This window comes from Aegilops tauschii, chromosome 1 (assembly GCF_002575655.3).
Source record: "Aegilops tauschii subsp. strangulata cultivar AL8/78 chromosome 1, Aet v6.0, whole genome shotgun sequence".
Lineage (NCBI taxonomy): Eukaryota > Viridiplantae > Streptophyta > Magnoliopsida > Poales > Poaceae > Aegilops > Aegilops tauschii.
Window position 1 is genome coordinate 124404680 of NC_053035.3, and position 16376 is coordinate 124421055.

Consider the following 16376-nt stretch of genomic DNA (forward strand, 5'->3'; position numbering starts at 1 on the left):
CAAAGGAGCTTACCACGGATCCGAAGACCAGGGCGCTTGAGCTTGTTCTGGTAAGAAGTACACCCCCGCGTAATTAGCTCCATATGGTTGCATTCGAATTAATGAAGCCAAATTTCTAAATGGTTCACATTCCTTCCGCAGGAGGCTGAAAGCAGTAGCGCGGGGTCGTCTCAGAGCTCCCCTTTTAACACCCCTTTAAATAGGGTGTTGAACGTAATGAAAAACAAGGATAAGCTCAGTAAGCCGTCGTCAGCTGGTCGTGTGGCCGGCAAAGGCTTGTCCACAAAATGGTCGTCATACTATACCGCTGGTGGGCGAAAGGAGAAAAAGACCAGCTCGGAAAGCCAGTCGCGCGAGGTTCAAGAACTCAAGGCACAAGTGCCGCGGATTCCGGAGATTGTCCAAGAGCAAGTGCAACAACAACTGGGAACGACGCTCACCGCCATTGTGCCTACCTTGATTCAGGGGCTGACGACGTGGATTGCGGGCGGCCAACAGGGGCCTCCCCCGGTTCCCAGCTTCACGGCCAGCAACTCGCACAACGCGCAGACGGCGCCATTGGTGTCTCCGTCGGAGGCGGTGTTCGTGTCTCCGGCGCCGGCACGGGCATTGGAGCTTAATGCACCCGGGTGTACGCCGGTCGGCACCTCGCCAGCAAGCGGCCCCTCCGTCAGTTGCACGCCCGCCGTTGGCGGTGCCTCGACATTAGCCGAGCTCGACGGCATCACGGTAACTAAGCCTCTCGGCCCATGACTTCATCTCCTTGCCTTTGACTGGGCATCCCTGACGCCCTACATGTTTTCACAGGGTGCCGCTGACGTTCCTTGCACTCTCCTGCACTTCGTGGGCGGCGAGTTGGTCGATGTCGCCAAGGTCAGAATCGTTCAACCGGGAAACCGCGTGTTCCACGGTAATCCGATGCCACCCACCTTGTATAGGGTTGAACTGGTTCGGGTGCTGCCAGGCTGCGACGAGTTGTTACCTCCGATTCGACCCGCTGGGGCCGACGAAGATGATGTGATGACCCTCAGCGCCTGCGTAAGCTGGCCCCTGCTTTGGCCGAAGAGCCAGATTCATTTGGGGGCGGGGGACACCACCCCACAGACAAGACCGCCAGTCGTGCTAGCGCCAAGCCATGGCAAGAACGCCGCAACGCTACCGGACATGCTGGACATCCCTATGGCACAGGATCCGGACATGCATATGGCACAGGATCCGCACGACGACGACAACGACGACGGTACATTTTCCAACGTCGATAAGTACTTTGCCAAACATGGGTATGGTGACGAGTTCTGCGGGCCTCCTTCTCAAGAACCCAACCCTGAAAAAGACGACCGCGATCTAGCTGGTACGGCGGAGAAACCCAATTGCAACAGGCGTCGTCTGGCGTTCAGTTCTCAGGAGACGCCTCCAGCTGCCGCCTTCACCGAGCCTCAGATAGCTGAGGTGCAAAATATTATCAGCCCCAACACGCTCAATAAGGTGGTCTGTGAGCAGAACTCGATCCCATTACAGCAGATCAGGAAGAAGGGACGGAAACGAAAGACTAACAAGGGCGCCAGTGCGAGCCAGCCGGCACCGAGTACGATCCGTGCTCAGGACGGGCCACCTTCACTAAGGATATCTCGAGGAGGGTGCATGTGGCGGGTAGAGCGATGCTACCGACAAATATGCTCAATGCTGCAACCGGTGCTATGCGGAGTCTGCATGACAGTGTTCTTTCTTTGGAGAAGCGGCGTCTCAGAGAGAATGATGTGGCATACCCGGTTTTCGTGGCCAAGGTGCCAGAGGGCAAGGGCTTTGTGGATAGCGCCGTCGGGGGTACGATCGTCCTGCGGTTTGATGACATCTTTGCTATGTTTAACCTTCATCTGCTGCACTACACCTTCGTTCGGCTGTTTTCGGTGAGTATGGAGATGCGGATCATTAGAGACAAGACCCGGACATTGTGATAGTCGACCCCTTCTACATGCGTGCCAAGATCTTGGGCAGCGCTGGGGACCGGCAAGTCACGAGTTTACACCTCGAAGGCGTCATTCTGGCAAACCCAGATAAGGATAACTTCCTCGTGCCTTACTTTCCCGAGTAAGTCATCCCCTAACCACCCCGTAACATATGATTTCTTAGATTTCGATCGTTCTTTTTTTCTAACATTCCGTGTTCTGTGCAGTGACACACATTGCACACTCATCCTCTTAAGCCCGAAATATTCCATGGCCACGTATTTCGACCCGGACCGTGACTCCAAGATAGACTACACAGATATCAAGAAAGTTCTTGATGATGCTCTCCCCGGCTACGCCGCATCTGGAGGCACCTTTAAGAGGCCAGCTCGTAGGTACGGTACGCACGTGTTCACCCATAATACGACGTTCCCCTGCGTCAAGCAGCCGCCTGGCGGTCAGAAGGATGCCTACTACGCCCTCCATCACATGCGGGCGATCGTACGGGACCATAATCACCTTCTGCTACCAAATAATCTCAAAGATTGGGCCGCAAGCTTGGCGGCAATCCAGGACGCGGACATCCGACAAGAATTCTTTCGCATCCAGTCGGAGTTTGCAGAAATCATCCATCAAGATGTCCTTCGTACCTCGGGGTAGTTCTACCTCAAATATCAACCATCCAACAGTGAGATAGACACAACGCTACAAATGCAGGCTGACAACGCCCGCGACTTCATGACCATCACGACAGACGGCGGCTTCATCCACGCTCGGGTCCCATGAGTCGAGTCGAAAGTAGTGATGCTATGTGTAGTTCTGAAACATTGATTAGCTCATGTTGTAATTAAACTTTAATGAACTTGTATGTCTCTTTGGTTTGGACAGTCGTTCAACTTAGATGTAATCGATGCTATTTATTAGTAGGACCATGAATCGTGCTATTAATGTCTTGCTTTTCTCTTCCGATCCTTTTGTTGCATACTTATATATTGCTTATGTATTGTATGTTGTTTGGCTAGTGCATAGAGATGCCGTCGTATGTCGTGTACAAGGGTAAGGTTCCCGGAGTGTACGACGACTGGGAGGAGTGTCGGAGACAGGTTCACCGTTTCAGCGGTAACAGTTACAAAGGGTACACCACTAGGGCGGAGGCGAAATCTAGATACGCGCGCTATCTAGCGGGAGAGAGGAGGGAGCGTTGGAGGAACCGGATGAAGACCAGTTTCATCGCGATGATGCTCATCGTGATGACCGCAGCTCTCTTCTATGTGATGGTAGTTTAGATGATCGATATCGACTTGTAATGTGAAGACAAACTCGCTACTCGCGGTCTCGAGACTTGTAATGTTCTATCTTTGTTCGGTCTTTTGAATTCGGAGACTAATATGATGAAGTGTATTCGGAGACTAATCTTCTATTGTATTCGATGAATCTGCTGTTGCTATGTGGTGCTGTCTATATTCTGTCCAATAATATATTTTGTAATCTGTGCAAATATCAGAAAAGAAAAATAATAATCCCTAATATACATACTAAAGGCGCATCACCCCAACGTGCGCCATTAGTATGCCAAAGGATACTAATGGCGCATCACCCCGCAGTGCGCCATTAGTATGGCAAAGCACATGTGTAAATATCGCCCCCTGGGAGGCACACTAATGGCGCATGTTGGTCTATACTAATGGCGCACGGCGTGATGCGCCATTAGTATACCAGATACTAATGGCGCACCAGTGGTGCGCCATTAGTATTTAATACTAGTGGCGTGGTACTACTGGCGCACCAGTAGTGCGCCATTAGTAGGCAAAACTGGTGCGCCACTAGTAGGCCTTTTCCTAGTAGTGATCCCTTCGAGTGAAGCCATTGGAAATCTCATGCAGCTCAGTCAATTTCTTCAGTGATAGAGACGAAGTTCTTCTGGTCTCTGAGGAATTTGTTCTGACTGAGGAGTTAGGAATTCGCCAGTGCGGATTGCCTACAAGCGAGGAACATGATAGCCCTGAGGAATTTGATAGTCAAATTTCCGACCGTTGCTGTGCTACGCGCCAGCTGTCCCAAAATATCTACCCACCTAACGGACATATCATTGAAGGGCATTTATGTCTTATCATGTCGGGCTGCTCCCTAGGCTATAAATAGCCGCCCCCTACAACCACTAGCTGGTTGGCTCCTCCGAGAGAAACTGACACTTGTCATTTGAGAGCATCCCATCCTCCGAGGACTTTGACCGAAAATAATCAAGTGAGGAAAACGCAAACCAAAACACCTACAATCCCAAAGTGATTGAGCATCACTGAAGAGATTGATCCTGCATGGATCCGACGCTTGTTACCTTTGAAGACTGCGCATCTTCCAGACGGTTAGGTGTCATGGTCTAGAGCATCTAAGAGGAAATTGCGGATCGCCGAGTGACCGCGTTTGTGAAGGTTTGGAAGTCACCTGAAGACTTACCATGAGTGATTGGGCGAGGTCTGTGTGACCTTAGCTCAAGGAGAATACGGTGAGGACTGTGTGTCCACAGGTTTAAATACCTAGCCGCTTCAACCAGACGTACAACTATCACAACAGTTGGAACTGGTCTACCAAATCATTGTCTTCACCAAGCCTACTGGTTTTATTTCCTCAACTCTTTCATTTCCTCATAACTGTGTTGTGTGCTTGTTCATATCTGTTCGGAGACTTTGACTGAAGACTTTCTCAATTTCCTCAGTTCAATTTGTTTAGTCTGTTTGTCTTCATTCTGTTTATCCTGTGTTTACGTTTTCTGTACTCTGTGCGTGTTTTCATTTCATCATGATGACCATGCTTATGTTTTGTTATGTTTGTATCTGAGTACTTATTCCGCTATAAGTAGTTCTTCTCTTAGGAATTTCCTCACCCTGAAATTCCTCATTGAAGAATTCATTAAAATTGCCTATTCACCCCCTCTAGTCGATTTAACGCACTTTCAATTGGTAGAGCAAGGTACTCCCTTGTTCTGTGTGATTTTGGTTTAACCGCCTGGAGTTTTAGTTATGTCGACCGCAGGAATGAAGACTGTGTCATGCCCCATCTTTGACGGCCATGATCATCCCAAGTGGAAGGCCATGATGAAGAAGCGACTCATGGCGGTGAACAGCGAGCTGTGGAACGTCACTGAGATTGGTCTTACCGATCTGTGCAAGATGGCGGAAGCTGATGACATTCGCAAGTACACTCTTCTCAACCTCACGGTGAAGGACATCATCTACTCCTGTCTGTCTCAAAATGAGTCCAGGAACGTTATGCATCTCAGCCATGCAAAGCTCATATGTGACCGACTCTCTAAGGTCTATGAAGGTCATAGATCTGATCGTGATCCCTGGTTTGAGGATTTCATGGTATCGCGCAAGGTTATGAGTTTTGAGCCAGAATCATCATCCTCTGCACCATGCCTTATGGAAAAAGGTGCCAAGGTAACTAAATGTTATCTATCTGAGTCCAGTGATGATGAATCTGGTGATGAATTTGGACCCAACTATACCAATTGCTTCCCTTGCCACTAAACAACAAAGAGCTTTGGAAAAAGTTCAATACATGCTGGATAAGAGCGACGATATGTTGGGTGAAGAAATGGATCAGTCGAAAGCTTTGGCTGAAAGTCTTCAGAGACTTTAGACTAAGTTTGACAAACTTCAAAGTCATCATAACACTCTCTTATCTGATCATGCGAAGCTTTCTTATGAATTTCTTCAAAGAAAGCAAGATCATGAAAAGCTAAGGGAAGTTATGAAGATCTTCAGAAGGAGCGTGATTCATTACTTGCTCAACAAATCAGCGCTTCTCAGGAAGAATTCATTCCTCCATGTTTGAAGTGCAATGAACGTCAATCTGCTAATTCTTCACCTGAATGTTCAAATGCTTCTAATGCTACAAATTCTGCACCTGTCTGTGTATCACTAATTCCTCATATGAGGATATTGCTAGTATCACTGACGATGCAGGGCTGAACGAATTGTATATGACAGGCATGTACAAAAGCCTCAAAGGGCATCAGGCTCTTTGTGATGTGCTTAAAAAGCAGATCCTCAACAGGAACCCTAGGAAAGCGGGTATTGCCTTTGAGAGGAAACTCAATACTGATGGAACATACTGGAAGCCTGAGTAGTACCCCAAAATCTCATGGGTTGCTGCAAAGGGACCTCCAGTAGATCCATCTACTCTATCTGGCTTTACATGTGAATCTCCTCATTCTTCTGATGAGTCATTTGACTCAAACTATAAACTGTTCAAAAAGCAGAATGGTGAAGTATCTGCTAGATATGTTGGCACTAACTGCAGGAACGGTTCTCCTATGAAGAAAATCTGGGTTCCCAAAAGGTGCCTTGAAAGTCTTCAGGTGAATGTCATCATGACACCACCTGTGAAGAATAGGAACCCCAGATCAAATTCTTCATATGGACCAAATTCTTCATATGGATCCAAGTCCTCATATGGACTGAATTCCTCACATGGATCAAATTCCTCAAAAGGATCAAAGTCCTCATATGAACATCATCGTGCTAACACCTCTGTTTCGCAGGGAAAAACTAAGGGCTATGAATATGTGCATTATTCTTCTAACCATTATGTTCATAAGTCCTCGAAGAATTTCTCTGCTTATTCTTATGCTTACCCTAACTTCTCTTATGTGAAACGAAGTGGACTCGCTTCGATGCCACCTTTCTCTTATGGAGCTCACAGAATGATGAACTCTTTGCCACCCCTTCAGATGTGGGTGGTGAAGAAAAAGAACTAATTTCTTATGCAGGGTCAGGTCTCCAGACGTACTTAAGCGTCTGAAGAATTTGCTGGAGACCTGAATATGCTTGAAAGGACGCAAGCTAATCATGAAGAAATGAATTTTCATTTCTCACGTCCTCATTCTGTTTTATCTGTTCCATTGCTTGATGAAATTGATCTCATGAAATTGATGTCATATTCTTCACTGATGAAGTATATGAGTTCGTAAGCTGCACTAATTCATCTGCAGGATGATCAACCCAAAGCCACTGAGTGGGTCCTCGATAGTGGATGTACAAATCACATGACTGGTGACAAGAATCTATTGGTGGACGCTCCCCTATCTCCATCACATCTGAAGCATATCACCTACGCTGACAAAGGAAAAAGCAAGGTATTGGGTCTTTGTAAGGTTGCGATCTCAAAGGATCGACACATGGACAAAGTCGTGCTTGTCGAGTACTTAGGATTCAACCTCATGTCAGTCTCAATGCTTTGTGATCTTGATATGGTTGTTATCTTTGGCAAGTATCGTTGTGTTGTGATTATGGAAGCTGAGCATTCCAAAGTCTTAGAAGGCTTTAGGAGAGGAGATCTGTATATTGTTGATTTCTCTACAGGACCACAACCAGCTATATGTCTACATGCAAAAGCTTCAGAAGGCTGGCTATGGCATCGACGACTTGGTCATGCTGGCATGAGGAACTTGCACACGCTCGCGAAGAAGAAGCATGTCATTGGCATTGAGAATGTAAAATTACTCAAGGATCACTTGTGCGGAGCCTATGAAGCTGGAAAGATGACCAAGGCCAAGCATCCCGCGAAGGCTATCGTGACTACCACTTGACCATTTGAATTGATTCACATGGATCTCTTTGGCCCTGACCATTATTCTGCATTCACTAATGAAGCATCTCTATATGGCTTTGTTATTGTTGATGATTACTCTCGTTACACATGGGTGCATATTGTCACTTAGAAACGTGAAGTGAAGGAAGTCTTCAGACGATTTTCCTCGAGGGCTTCAACCAACTTTTGTGTGAAGATAAAGCACATCAGAAGTGACAATGGAACTGAGTTTAAAAATACTGGTCTTGATGACTATCTTGATGAACTTGGTATTACTCATGAGTTATCTGCTCCTTATACTCCTCAGCAGAATGGCGTCGTGGAGTGCAAGAACAGGACTCTTGTTGAGATCGCTCGCACTATGCTTGATGAATACAAGACGCCTCATAATTTCTGGATTGAGGCAATTGATACTGCGTGACACATCATCAACAAGGTATATCTTCACAAATTCTTCAAGAAGACTGCATACGAACTCCTCACTGACAAGAAACCCAATAGCCCACTAAGGTAGATGAAGCATTTCTGGAGCCTGAGTGGATTCAAGCTATGCAAGAAGAATTACATCAGTTTGAGCTCAACAACGTCTGGAAACTGGTCAAACGTCCAGATCCTCGCAAGCACAATATCATTGGCACAAAGTGGATCTACCGCAACAAGCAATATGAAAATGGCCTTGTGGTGAGGAATAAGGCACGGCTTGTAGCTCCAGGGTACACACAGGTTGAAGAAATTGATGTCGATGAAACTTTTGCACCTGTAGCTAGACTTGAGGCTATTCACATATTACTTGCTTATGCTAACCATCATGATATCACTTTATATCAAATGAATGTGAAAAGTGCATTCCTCAATGGTAAGCATGAGGAAGAAGTATATGTTGCTCAACCCCCAGGTTTTGAAGATCCAAAGCATCCTTACAAAGTCTTCATACTCAATAAGGCCCTCTATGGCCTCAAGCAGGCCCCTCGGGCGTGGTATGATACTTTGAAGGAATTCCTCATGAAGAAAGGCTTCAAACCCGGTTCACTTGACCCAACTCTTTTCACCAAAACCTATGATGATGAATTATTCGTGTGCCAAATATATGTTGATGATATTATCTTTGGCTGTACTGACCAACGTTACAGTGATGAATTTGCATATATGATGAGTGAAGAATATCAAATGTCTATGATGGGAGAATTGAAATTCTTCAACAGCGCAATGGCAAATTCATATCTCAGGAGAAATACCTCAAGGATGTATTGAGGAAATTCGGCATGCAAGATTGCAAAGGCGTCAAAATCCCTATGCCCACAAATGGCCATCTATGCACTGATGAAAATGGTATTCACTCCGATCAAAAGGTATACCGCTCCATGATTGGGTCTTTATTGTATTTATGTGCATCTAGGCCAGATATTATGCTAGTGTTTGCATGTGTGCCCGACTTCAAGCTACACCGAAGGAATCACACCATAAGGCTGTGAAGCATATTCTTTGATATCTAGCTCACAAAGCAACACTTGGATTATGGTATCCCAAGGGCTAGGCTTTTGATCTCATTGGATAATCAGACTCTGACTATGCTGGTGATCGTGTGGACCGCAAGTCAACATCAGGCACATGCCATTTCCTCGGATGATCCTTGGTCTGTTGGTCCTCGAAGACACAGAACTGCGTATCACTCTCTACTGCTGAAGCTGAGTACATTGCTGCTGGTTCGTGCTGTGCTCAATTGCTATGGATGAAGCAAACCCTCAAGGACTACGGCATCAACGTGAAGAATGTGCCTCTCTACTGTGACAATGAGAGTGCCATCAAGATTGCTCATAACCCAGTTCAGCACTCGAAGACAAAGCACATTCAGATTCTTCATCATTTTCTTCATGATCATGTGTTGAAGGGCGACATCTCTATTGAGCATGTGAAGACTGAAGAACAGCTAGCCGATATCTTCACAAAGCCCTTGGATGAGAAGAGATTTAGCAAGTTGCGGTGTGAGCTAAATATCCTAGAATCTTCGAATGTCCTTTGAAAAGGACACACATCCTAACACTTATGCAAACTTGATGACTTAGATGTGCAACACATGAAGAAACGCTTTTCTTCAATCAATGAAGACTAACACTCTAAGTGTGAAGAAATTAATGAAGAATTTGATTCTCAGAACCCTACAACAATTGTACGCGGTGTCTGAAATCATCATTCTTATACGGTGGGTCACGCCACCACCAAAAGTTGAAAATCTTCAATTTGAGTTTTTCCTCATTTTTGAAATTCCTCAGTTGTTCAATTTCTTCAATTTTGCATTATCTTCACTGATTCCATCGTCTTTCTTCATTGGCTATATACATATGAGTTTATGTCCTTTACAACATTCACTTAGTGCTAATTCTTCAGTTTGCCTTTTCTGCTAAGTGAATGTGATCGGACCCTTCCCCCTCTATGCTAAACTCAACCGAGTCTATTCAAAAATTCTTCATATGCGTTCTATTAGAAACTCGTTCAAAATCTTCACTGTGTCCTTGTCAGCTAAAGAATTTGTGAACGAAACATTAAAATATCTTATCTGAATTTTCGGCTTTTGCCGCTCAAACGTTCGACATTCCACGATGGACTTATCTATTCACCCACGATCTCGCACAATCGCCACCTCTCAGTACGTGGGTGACACATGTCACGCGAATGAGAAGGGTCAGGGGCACGTTCGTCCAATTTCCTCGGGCGAGCAATTTTTCACCTCGGCTATAAATACCCCTCCCTTCCTCACTTCGTTTTTACTCCGCTCGACCTCACTCCCTCGCTCGAGCTCTCAAAACCTAGCACCGCCGCTACTTCCATCGTCGCCGGTGAGGAAGAGCTTCACTGCCTCGACCTCATCGCCGTCGTACTCGCGCCGGCCGCGGATTTCTTCACTCCGCCGCCGCCGTAGCTGTCTTCCTCTGCCAAGTTAGGGTGTGGAAGATCTGAACTGACGAACTTCTAAATCCACACTTCACAGTTCGTCGTGTTCTTCGTCAAGGGTAATTATTGATTCTGATGTTTTCTACAAAATCTTCAAAAGGTGTTTATTCTTCAAATCTTCACACACTAAACACCTCACTCAACATCTGTTCTTGATCTGTTTCCCTAAGCAACATTTTTCTTCAAGATTCCTCAATTGTGTGGATTTTCAATCTGTACAACTCTGGAACCTAAGTCAAAGAACGCTTAGTGAAATTCCTCAAGACTCATCTGGTCAAATTCCTCAAACTTGTTCTTTTTGCAAAAACTTCTGAGAACGCATATGACCTCTCCAAATTCTTCGCAACTATGTTATGTTCACAGGTACACATGTCCGCTGCTGAATCTCTAGGTTCTCATCAACTTAACTCATTTGCAGCGTTCCTCAAAGAAAAGTTGCATACCTCTTCAGAGAATTCTATTGTTCAGATTCCTCAGCTGAAGATAATGGCTGACGGCAAGAAACCTTAGAAGGGAGGAAAGAAATTGGAAGTTAACACATCGTTTGAAATCCCTGAGGATATCTATCATGAATATTGCACTCCTGATGAGGCCAAACATGGCAAGGAGACCAAGAATGAGCGCAAAGTGCGCATTCAGAGGATAGAGAGCAGATGGGCCAGAGAATGGAGGGAATATCGCTACGTCACTCCCAAGTACATGAAGAAATTCGCTGTACACCCTCCATGCCCAAGACCTCCATTGGCACCAGACCAAGAAGCTGATCCCTCTAGCATCAGAAGAGGTGAAGAATTTCCAAAGGAATGGGCCAAGCGTCAAGCCAAGCTGGCCAAAATGGCAAAAGAAGCAGTGAAGAAATTCAATGAAGATTCTGCTGCTGCTGCTGTTGAGGCCTCTGCTAGCAAGCGTAAGAAGGCTATGCCCAAGAAGCCCGCATACAAGCCCAAGGCTTCTGCACCAATGTCCTCACAGCCAAGCTCATCTACAATGCCCACACGGCCCAACTCCACAAAGCCCTCATGGCAAATTCCTCAAGCTGCACCACCTCCTCCAAAGTCCTCAGCTCCTCCTTCCAAATCCTCAGCACCTGTGCATCCCGCCTCGTGCCAAAGGACAACAAGTATCTCTATTGCCTCTGGATCCTCTACAAGTTCTTCGGCTCCTCCACATTCCTCAACTGGCCCCACTCTGCTGAAGACTAAGGCCACTGCTGGACGAGGTTCTCGACCAAGTCCTCACAAGAAGCAGGTCGCCTTCCAAGTGTTGTCTGATGACGACGAAGCTAATGATGAGGAACTCGCTGAAATCATCAGAGACAGGCAGCAGAGGGCCGCTAGAGCCAAAGGCTCAAATGTACCTCTGCTTTTGGATCCAAAGCTGATCCTTGAGTACATTGATCTCTAGCACAAGGACCCCAACACTCCTGTGCCTGACTTCAATCTTACTCCTGGTCAAAGTCACGTGCTTTTCACCTTCATAGGCGAAGAAAAATGGAAATTCGAGAAGGCCAGGCAGTTGAAGAAAGCGCAGTACAAGAAGGAGCGCCTTCTGAAGAAGAACATTGTGAAAATGACCACTGATGAACTCATTGCTGCTCAAACTGAAATCAAAAACCTCAGTGATGAATGTGACACCTACCATGCAGACTGGCTTGGAGCCAAAGTCAGATTTGTCAAATTGGCGAGAGGATTTTCTTCAAATGTTGCTCCAACGCACATTGAAATTCCTCAGGCTGAAGCATCTGCCCAGCCGACTGAAGAACATGCCAGCACCGCTGATGAAAATCAGGCTACTGATGAAACTGCTAGTACCAGGGCTGATGACTGCATTCCAGCCACTGATGAAACTGCCAGGGCAACCACTAGTGTTGCGCCTGAAGAAATAGTCAGGCCAGCTGAAGCTTCAACCGCTGTGCCTGAAGAAACTGATCATGCCAGGGCAACTGCATCAGTTGTGCCTAAAGAAAATGAACCGATTTCCTCTGCTCCTCCTGCACCTACACCAAGTCCAGTTCTTCCTTCTGCATCAGAAGCTAAGAAGACCAAGGCTGCGGAGCATGCAACAGTGAAGAAAAGGGAAGCATCAACTTCATCAGAATCTTCAGCTCCAAAGAAGATGAAGAAATTGACAAGCTCTTTTGAGAATCCAATTGATGATGTTCCAGTCTCATGCATGCCATCAAAGGAAGTCGTTCCATTTGGTGAAGACTATGCGATCCCAAGCGGATCCGATGAAGATGTTCCTTCTGCTGCTTCCTCAGAGCAGTTGGACGAAGAAATTGAAGTGGATACAATCCCTTCAACCCCAGTTGTCTCATCGCTCGTGCCTCAGTTCACAGCCGAAGAGGTAGGGGTTGAAGAACTAAGTGAAGAAGATGAGGATGTGGACATTGGGAGCACAACACCAGTGATGAATGATGACTTTTGGGAAAGTCAGCACCCCAATTCTCCTATGTTCACTCCTCTGCAACAAATTCCTCAGTCCCCAGTGCATACTGAAGTTCAAATGGGCTTTGATGAACCTCACACCACTCCGTCTATTCATGAAGAAATTCCAGCCACTAATGCTGATGAACAAGCTGCTGAAGAATTGAAGAATCAGGCTGCAACTGAAGAAGAAACTGAAATTCCTCAGCCTGTGGTTCCTGAGACTGCGATTCCTGAGGTTGTGATGCAATTGACTGACACTCCTTAGCCCAAGCCAAAGGATCCCTTCTCCAAGAAGCAAAACTTCAAGGCTGATGACTTCTTCCATGAGCATGTGTTCTTCACGGATTACAACCCATATGACTCTGCTCGTCTTAGAAGGAAGCGTTTCTGGACTGGCAGCCAAGCCAATTTCTATTCTTCACTGCTTTTCAACAAAGACAAAGTCTTCGACCATGAGCATATTCATCACGTGGGCATGGAATCACTGCCTTGCTTCATGCCAGTCCTCAGTGTTCTTCATGACGCTGGACTGCTCAACTTCTGCACTGATATTGTTGATTGGAATGAAGAGCTAATTGTAACATCCCAAATTTTCAATTTGGAATGTTATACATTAGATCATCATTGCATATCATATTTTTATTGCATTTTGGCTTGATCCTAGAAATTTTACGCAACTCAAGGACCCACGGGGAGAGTTGGGGATTTCGTTATTTTCATAATTGAGTTTTCTCAAATTTTGAAAAGAGGATCGTTTGATTTTAATTATTTTTCTCTTTGAATATTTCTTTTATGAAAATAAAAGAGAGGGGATAAAATGACTTCCCCAAAATAAAGAAATATTGGAGATTTAATATTAAAATCAAATAAGAATTTTATTCGGAGTTTTTATCGCTATTTTATTTGAATTAGGAAAAATATGCGTTTTCCAAAATTGCATTAGAGGCCCAAATAAATGTTCACTTTGTCCGCTATATTTTTAGAGGACGGGGAAAATTTATTTCAGGATTTTTGGAGTCCGTTTAGTATTTCTTCTCTTTGTTTTTCTGCACGTGGAATTATTATTTTTTTTGTAAAAAAGTCAACCGCCTTACCGGGCCGTGTCCAACTAGGACACTGCACCCGGCCGGCCTTTTTAAGGCCGAGGACCGAGCCGCCCCCGCCCCAAACCCTAGCCGCCCGCCGCCTCGAAGTCTGCGCCACCGCCGCCGGAGTTCGTCGCCGTCTCGCTGTCGCCGCCGCCCCGTCGCCACCCCGCCGCCGCCGGAGTACGCCACCGCCGCCGCCGTCCCGATCCGCGAGGTAGCCGTCGGTTTTATTCTAAAAACCGTTCGGTTTTTAAACGAAAACCTAGATGCGTTTTTTAGATCGATTTTATTTTTTTCCGGTTTAGTTATTTAGCGAACGCCCGTTGTACGTTCGTTTTAACAACGGTTTTCACCCGTCAAACGCAGACAGCGAACGTTCGTTCGTTAGCCTGTTCGTCAGTTTTTCTTTTTCTAGGGATTTTCCGCGATTATTTTCGATCGTGATTTCTTCCCTGATTTTCGTTTTAGTTTATCTTTTCGCTGGTTTATCGGAATCAGGCGATTCAAGCGCCTAGATCTTCGTTTCGAAGCCTCTTTCTGTTTAACCAACTTGAACAAGATTTTGCTACTGTAAAATTTTACCTAAGTCCAGATTAGTAAATGGATCTTGTTTCTTTTGCAGTTTGAGTTTTGTTGCTTCGTTTGATTTGATTCTTTTTGCAAACCGGAGTTCTTAAGTTGAACTTTCTGGTTAGATCTCTTATTTGAGTTTTACCCGTGATTCTAGTTGAGTGCTTATTGCATGCTTGTTTGTTTGCGATAGAGTACCCAGAGTGCAAAGCGTGCTACTACGAGTCTCTAGGTTTCGCGGATCATCAGCAAGCCAAGTAACACTTTGATCATACCTCTTTACTATCCAATTTTATTGCATTAGATCAATCCTCAAACAATTGCATGGTTAGGATCTGATTAACTTGTCGGTTTTGTGAAGTAGATGAGGTAGTACCTATTTACCCGTTTATTATCAAACCTATGGGAGTTACTTCTACGTTGCTTATATTGCTATGCTATGCTCATAGACGTGGATTGGGTTTGAGTGTATCCATGACAGATGTGAGTTTGTTAGTTAATGGTTCAACTTAAGGTGGCAACTTTAATACACATCTGGGTGGATTGCTTGTGGGCACCTCGAGAATCCAGTGTTGTCCTAGGATATCCCGGAGGACCCGTGTGATCATATTACGGTCCGCCACCCAGGCTCAAAGGGATCATAAGATTATTCATGCTAGAAACTTTCGTGTGCAGCCACAAGCCAATATGGGCTCTGGCATAATTGAGTAAGTTGCGTGAAGCTCTTGAAGCGGTAGACTAGCAGATGTAGTGGGTTGTAGGTGGTACTGTCTATCCAGAGTAGAGAGTTAATGCTTCAGAAAGACTGTGTCTCGAATCTCCGACCATGGATGTATTCGAGTCTTGTGGGGTAAAGTGTGCAAACCTCTATAGAGTGTATAAACTAATCATGGTTAGCCATGTCCCCGGTTATGGACGTTTTGAGTATCTAGTTCTTGGATTATCATGTTGATCTCATCACTCTTAAAATAATTTGATTGGGTTTAATGATGATGCTTAATTGGGATTGAGTTGGAGGAACCTTCTCAATGGTTAACAACCACCATGATAGTTCAATAAAACTTATTCCTTTGTTGTAGGGAAAAATTGGCTTTATGCAAAACTGTAACCATAGAGCTTACCACCAGCCAAATATGCATGTAGTGATAGCATTTATTCTTTTCATTACTCTATGTGTTACATTGCCAGCATATTCCATGTGCTGACCCGTTTCGGGCTGCAACGTTCATGTTGCAGACTTTTCAAACAACGAGTAAGGTGCCATAGGTCGTTGTCTTTCACTCAGTGATGCCGTTGGAGTTGATGGACTCACTTTATCTTCCAAGCCTTCCGCTGTTATCGATTTTAGATGGCCTTAAGCCATATTTATTGTAATAAGTTCTCTTTTGAGACATTCGATGTAATAAGTGTGTGATTGCTACTCTGTTATAAATCCTCAAGTATTGTGCGTGCCAGCATTACCGATCCAGGGATGACACTGATGCACAAAGATCAGACTGTTTGAGGTCTGGTCGCTACAAGATGATATCAGAGCACACGCTGACTGAAGGACACGACCACTAAGCTCAAACCCTAGATCACTACTCTCTTCTCATTTCTGACTCCTCTCCCTTTTCTACTCTATAGGATGGCAGATGCAAGGAACAAGTTCACTAAACCGGATGAAGATACACCTTTTGGACGACACTTGAAGGAAGTTACTAGATACCTGAACATCACAATACCAAGCTTCACCGGGACCTACATCGCCACTTTACCAGAAGAGGAGCGTTGGATGATTCGAGTTCAAGTTCCAGGAAGGA

The 16376-nt window shown here is 45.4% G+C and overlaps 1 pseudogene; it reads left to right on the plus strand.

Annotated features, from left to right (window-relative positions):
• The first annotated feature begins 216 nt into the window (after positions 1 to 216).
• Positions 217 to 16376, plus strand: part of LOC141027803 (uncharacterized) — a 53685-nt pseudogene continuing 37525 nt past the window's right edge.